We start from the raw sequence: 7,523 nt of genomic DNA, 5'->3' as shown, positions 1-7,523 counted from the left end.
AAGAAAAGTTTAAAAAATATTTTTTCCCTATCCCTCCTATTTATGGTGTTGCTGCAATGTTAAATCCTACAATGAAATTAGGAGGTCCTCATTTTTGGTACTCAAATATTTATAAGGCTTTAGATCTTTCAAATGAGGAATTTGCTACACTTGCAGATGCAAAAGCCTCAATTAAAATTAATGCTCAAACAATTTATAATGATTATCAACTTGCCTTAGAGCATGCTAGGCCAAATGTTCCAACCCCTACTTCGTCTAGTTCACAATCGTCTAAAAGAGCTGCGGGCTTAAAAGCACTTTAATCTTGGACGGAGTTTAGGGGTTCTCAAGGTGATAATTATGATGAAACTTCACATCTAAATGAGCTTCAAGTTTATTTGTCGCAGGGACTTGAAAAGGAGAATCCAGACGACACTTTTGATCTTTTGGAATGGTGGAAGGCAAAGGAAAAATATTTTCCGGTTCTTGCAAGGATGGCTCGGGATATTTTATCTATTCAAGCTTCAACTGTTGCATCAGAGAGCGCTTTCAGTCAAGCAAGACTTCAAATAGGTGATCATAGAGCGTCAATGAGGGAGAGCTTGGAAAAATCTGTACTGTTCAGAGATTGGATCCGCTCGGAAAGAAGAAACTTTGGAATTGCGGAATCACAACCGACGATAGATGAAGCTTATAAAGAAATGATGGCGGAAATTGCGGAGGATGCTGCTTCACCCGGAAGTGGTGATGAACAAGCTTCTTTTCCACCACCACCAACGCAACCTCCTCCGAACCTTGAAGGATTTATGAAATTTGTTAGAGATACAATGTAGATTATGGTGTAACTTGTACTTTGGCATATCTTCTTTTAGTTTTTTTACCTTTTAATGGTGGTATTAGTACCTTGTTGTGCTCATTCCATTGGGGGAGGAAGACTAAGAAAGATATGCCATTTTTGGTAATAAAAATTATAAGACATGCCCTTGAATATCTTTTTCAGTATTTTTTTGTCTTTAACTTGCAATTATTTATAAGCTATAATATATATACATAACATTCAATATATACTACAAGAAAATATATAAGGGAATATATATACATAACATACAATATATACTACAAGAAAATATGTAAGGTAATATATATACATAACATACAATATATACTATTAGAAAATATATAAGGGAATATATATACATAACATACAACATATACTACAAGAAAATATATAAGGTAATATATATATATATATATATAACATACAATATATACTATTAGAAAATATATAAGGGAATATATATACATAACATACAATATATACTACAAGAAAATATATAAGGTAATATATATACATAACATACAATATATACTATTAGAAAATATATAAGGGAATATATATACATAACATACAATATATACTACAAGAAAATATATAAGGGAATATATATATACATAACATACAATATATACTACAAGAAAATATATAAGGGAATATATATACATAACATACAATATATACTACAAGAAAATATATAAGGTAATATATATACATAACATACAATATATACTACAAGAAAATATATAAGGTAATATATATACATAACATACAATATATACTATTAGAAAATATATAAGGGAATATATATACATAACATACAATATATACTACAAGAAAATATATAAGGGAATATATATACATAACATACAATATATACTACAAGAAAATATATAAGGTAATATATATACATAACATACAATATATACTATTAGAAAATATATAAGGGAATATATATACATAACATACAATATATACTACAAGAAAATATATAAGGTAATATATATACATAACATACAATATATACTATTAGAAAATATATAAGGGAATATATATACATAACATACAATATATACTACAAGAAAATATATAAGGGAATATATATATACATAACATACAATATATACTACAAGAAAATATATAAGGGAATATATATACATAACATACAATATATACTACAAGAAAATATATAAGGTAATATATATACATAACATACAATATATACTACAAGAAAATCTATATATATATACTACAAAACATTATAAGAAATTATATTTGGAAATATATATACATAACATACTATATATAAGGTAATATATATATACATTATATATATAATGTATATATGGCCGTTGGTGGTCATTTGAATTTTGAATTTTGAATTTTGAAAAATCTTGTTTTGTAGTATATATATATATATATATATATATATATATATATATATATATATATATATATATATATATATATATATATATATACTACAAAACAAGATTTTTCAAAATTCAAAATGAGGGCCCCACCCCCAATGACCACCAACGGCCATATTGCACAAATAGCCGTTTTTTTTTCAATTTACAAAACTAACCTTCTCTAACACTATACATACCCCCTCCCTCTTCTTCATTTCAATACTCAATACTCATTTCTCAATCTAAATTTCTCTCAATCTCTCAATCTCCAATTTTCAAGACTTCAAGTCTCAATCTTAATTTTCAAGTTACATCATGTCTCGTTCGGAAAGAGTGCGCTTATTTGTTTCGCACTACTATGAAGTGCTTGAAGAAAATTAAGAAGGCCAAATATTAAAATGCAAGAACTGTGGAAGAGTCTTAAATTTTCGTTCAGGGTGTACCACAGGCATTTTAAGGAGGCATAGAACGTATTGTGTTGATGGTATTTATCCGCAAATTCGTCTTTAAGATTTTTCAACAATTTGTGTTATTTTAAAATTATTAGACGTATTTATGCTTCATGTTGTATTTCTTATTAATTTATTATGCATGGCAATTTAGTTTTACTATTGTTTTGTTATTTTACCTTTTCGTCAAGCACTTTAATAATTAGATTTCTACATATATATTACATATATATATTATATATAGTCATGATATGGTTTACAAGAAATTGCCTTAAACAAAAAAAAATTAAAAAAGCCCGGAAATAAAAAAGCCCGTTAGGCCCGCTAAGCCCACGAGCCCGGCCCGTTTAGCCAAGGACCATATGGGCTTAGGCCCGTCACGGGCTGGTTCCACTCATTGAGCCCACGAAGCCCGGGACCGCCAGAGCCCAGGCCCGCTAAGCCCAGGCCCGTTAAGCCTTGCCCGTTTGGCTCATTTAGGCCCGGGCCCGGCCCAGAATACAGCATTAACCCAGAGGGAGGGAGGATTATGGAATATCCTCTAGGATAGGCTAGTATGGATTGCCCTATTTTTGCACTATACTCTTTCCAAGCGTAGCCTCCCTTATTCTTTTACATAGTGACAGTTTCCTAACCTACAAGGTGCATCTTTTTCTTACAAGGGATGGTTCCCCATATGAAGTTTTTTTGAGTTCTATCGATCAACTTAGTGGTTTTGGAGGGCAGTTTGATGAACTGTATGACATGATTTGGTATGTTATTCAGGGATGCCTTAACTAATGTGGTGCTTAAGTAACTTGTTTTACACTCGGCCAACATAGATTGTATATTGTCAATGATGAATTTGAAATCATTATTGGTTGGTCTCTTATGGGAAATTGGAAAGCCCTAATATTTGCCAAAAGTCTTTCTATACACATGATGCTGAGGTAGGGGAAATGGGATTTCCTTTTCTAATATACATGGAGGGCTGGAAAGAATTAGTTTGGCCCCCATTCACTAAAAGTACAAAATCCTCAAAAATTCAACTCCAAACAGCTCGAATCTAATTAAATACAACCCAATAACGTCTAACAAAGAAATACCATGTTAATTTGTGAAATTTCAGCTGATTACTTTCAATCTAACAGCAGAAGTCATCGAATCAAAGGATTTGGAAGAAAACTCTAAAGGAATAGACTAGAGAGAAGAGAGAAGATTTTTATTGAAGAAGAAGTATGAAATTTGTACAGTTGTCTCTACTTTTTAACTAACTAACAACACTCTTTTTTCTAATATCTTCATTCAGATTCCTAGCTATTTACACATAGGTCCCTACCTTCCTAACTCTTGATAGTGCTCTTCCCTGGATGGAACAACTTAATTTTCTCACTTTTCCGTTCTTATACTCTAGCATTTTAACTGCACAAACCTTTGTCACCTACTCTATGAACATGGAGTAAAATATTTTACTAACTTAGAACTTAGTTACTTCATGTTAATAATAGCTACTCCTACTAGTTTGTATAAGTTATAACTAAATGAGGAACTCCCTTGTCATGAATTTTTCTTTCCGATCCGTCCAAATAACATTAGAATCCGTAGTCAATTTGAAACCATATTTTTGCGAGCATACTCAAATCACCTTTTCTTTACTCTTACAAGTACCTACATGCATTCCAGTTTCGGTGGAACAAATATCGGAATCTAAGTGTGGTTAGATTTATTTAACGTATTAGTTCACGCTTCTGGAATTTAAAAGCTTCCAATATGGACTCTGTATTTATGACGACAAATAAAGAAGAAGGGAGGATGATAGGAAAAACGGAGTGATAATATATACAGTACTATATAGTAAAATAAGCTTGTATAATTCTTGATCGTTTGTACACAGAGAACAAGTATTTTTAAACATTATAATTTCCACCATGCATCATGCTCCTTTCTTCAATCCTAAGCCGCTCTTTAACATGTGAAATATAGCTTGCAGCCTTAGCATCTACGTTCTTGTCGCCGCCGCTGCCGCCATTCGTATCATGAACTTTGCCTTCAGGTCTCACGAATAAATTAGTTGCTGGCTTTGTGAAAGTCACCTTAGGCTTTGTCTCAATCTTATTCTGAGCAGTTTTACTAAAAGACAATGCGAACTTGGTTGTCATAAATCCCCCCTGCTTATTGTTTCTTTTAACCTGCATAATTGTTTAATTTTCTAAATCAAGAAAGTAAATGAAATTATTTTGGTATTGGTGAATGCCCCTGAAGCTAATAGGCCACCAATATGTTATCTAAAACAAGAAAGAAAACAAATGTTGGTATCGATGAATGCCCCAGAAGCTAGTAGGCCAAGGACGCCTTTATGTAGAAATTAAAAGGCAGTTGAAGATTGAATGCTAAATTATTTTGCAGATAGAAATGAATCTTTATAGGGTGGCTTTGTGGTCCCTGGGTAGAATCTACACTGATAATATCAGTTTTATATTAATTTCCTTGAAAGCAGGAATATTTTCGTTAATTAAATTAAGTGATCTTGGAATATTTTCTTCCGAGATATATCTAAAATCAGAGGATTAGATTACTAGGTGCAGCAATTGATTCCAAAGTGGAAAAAGAAGGATTAGATTTGTGATTCTGAATTAATTATAGTAGTTTAGAAGAAGACCTACCCCTGCAAATGTTTAAAATGCCATTAATCATTATCTTCTTCCATTATTTTTTTATTAATTCCCATGTAGACTTGCCATAGTTAGAGGTACTCGTCAAAGAAAAGGATAAAAAAAAAAGAGAGAAAAAATAGAATTTAACTTTTATACATTGATCATACGAAAACTTTTTATACTATTAGGTCAACAAACAAAAAAAAACTACATGCAACCGTTAATATAGATGGAATTAATTATTTAAAAAATAAGATAGATTACCCGCTACAATAGGTTAAAATATATTAAATTCCTTACTATGCTTGTGCATACAATATTAATTCAAGAAAATAAATATTTGACCATGTTAGAAATTCCGCAAGTGTGAACTAGCTAGCGACTGTAGGATTGCTTTACCACATAATGAAGTGTCAAACGAAAAGAAGAAATGTCGGTAAAATTAAATGGATAGCCTCAGTGCCCGAGCCAATATAGGATGTTAATTACCCCTTCCGTTTTAATTTATGTTAACATATTTGACCGAATACAAAATTTAAGTAAAGAAAGAAGACTTTTGAACTTATGGTGTAAAATGAGACACATATATTTTGTGGTGCTATAAATTATTGAATAAAGATAAATTATTCCCAATTAAAGAAATGGCTATTCTTTTTTGCACGAACTAAAAAAGAAATAGATTCACATAAATTGAAACGGATGGTGTAAGTTAGGAAATCTTTCTCATTTTCTTTATCTTCTTCATTTTTGGAGGTAAAGTAATGGCTGCGGTTGGCACTTGGCAAGCCACAAGCTTCCTTTGTGGTGATTCCTTAATTTTAGAAAGTGCATGGAATAGAAGCAAAATTCAACATCTCAAAAGTCAAATCAGAGAATAAGAGAACATTGAAGAGAGAATTATGATGAAGGGAATGTAGAATAGTCAACTCATATAGCACAGAAAGTCAACCTCCCTCGCAAATATGAAATCACTCATGATAGTTAGAGAAGAAATTATGTCACTAATTAGAAGCTAAACATTCTTATAAGGATGGCAATTTGCTTCGAAGGGTTCAAGAAATTCAAAATTAACAGAATCTTTTTGATGTTACAAAGATCAAATTAGGTTTCCCGAAAGTTTAGTCCCACGTAATGCGAAGGATTTGCGCAGAGCCATTATTTACCAGTAAAACGATACAGTTGAATTTATACGTTGTTTATAGACAAGTGTATTAATTTAATCCAAAAAATAATAGATGAATTAGATAAAAATATAAGACTTAGTCTTAAAATCGAAATAGACGGCAAATATTGTGGTTCTAGGCGCAGAGCTACCGGGAGCGATAAGAACAAAACAAATAAGGAATAAAGTCAAAATTGATGGAATATATATAATGTATGGCTATCAGAAAATTCGTGTCAGTTACAATGATGATAGAGCTCACTATTTATAGTTGTACCTAGGGAACAAGGTCTTAGGATTAAGCTCCTCTTTAATGACAATTATGAGAGCTATTGAAGGATATGTAACGGTGGGCAATTGTAACGATCCAGCTGGTCATTTTGAGCATATGCATTCCATTCAGCTATTTGAAGTCTTGATCAGCATCGTATAATGTATTATGACTTGTATGAATCATCGGTTTTGGTTTTCAGGTTATTCGGAATTGATTTGGATATAAATATCATGATAGAAGCTTTAGAGTTGGAGGAGTTGGCCAACTTTGACTTTTTAGTATTTGACCTCGAATTGGATTTTTGATTGTTCCGTTAGGTTCGGATGATAATTTTGGACTCGAGTATATGCCCGAATTTGCATTTGGATATTTCTAGAAGGTTTCGGTGCTAATTGGTAAAACTTGGAAAATTTAAAGGTTTGGAAAGTTCATAAGTTTGACCGGGAGCTAACTTTGATGAAATCGGGTTCGAATTGTGGTTCCAAAAATTAAAGTAGCTTTTTTATGTCATTTGAGGCTTGTGTGCAAAATTTGAGTTCATTCCCAGTTGATTTGATAAGGTTCAACACGAGTTTAATTTGGAAGTTGAAAGATTCAAACTTCATAAAGTTCAATTTGATGTGCGATTCGTGGTTTTGATGTTGTTATACGTGATTTGAGGCCTTGAGTAAGTCTGTGTTATATTATGAGACATGTTGGAAAGTTCGGATGGGGTCCCGGCGGGCTAGGGTGAGTTTCGGATAGGTTTGAGTTGTGTTACGCTTGTTTTTTTAATGTTT

This window comes from Nicotiana sylvestris, chromosome 12 (genome assembly GCF_000393655.2).
Source record: "Nicotiana sylvestris chromosome 12, ASM39365v2, whole genome shotgun sequence".
NCBI lineage: Eukaryota > Viridiplantae > Streptophyta > Magnoliopsida > Solanales > Solanaceae > Nicotiana > Nicotiana sylvestris.
Note: the sequence above shows the minus strand (reverse complement) of the source record.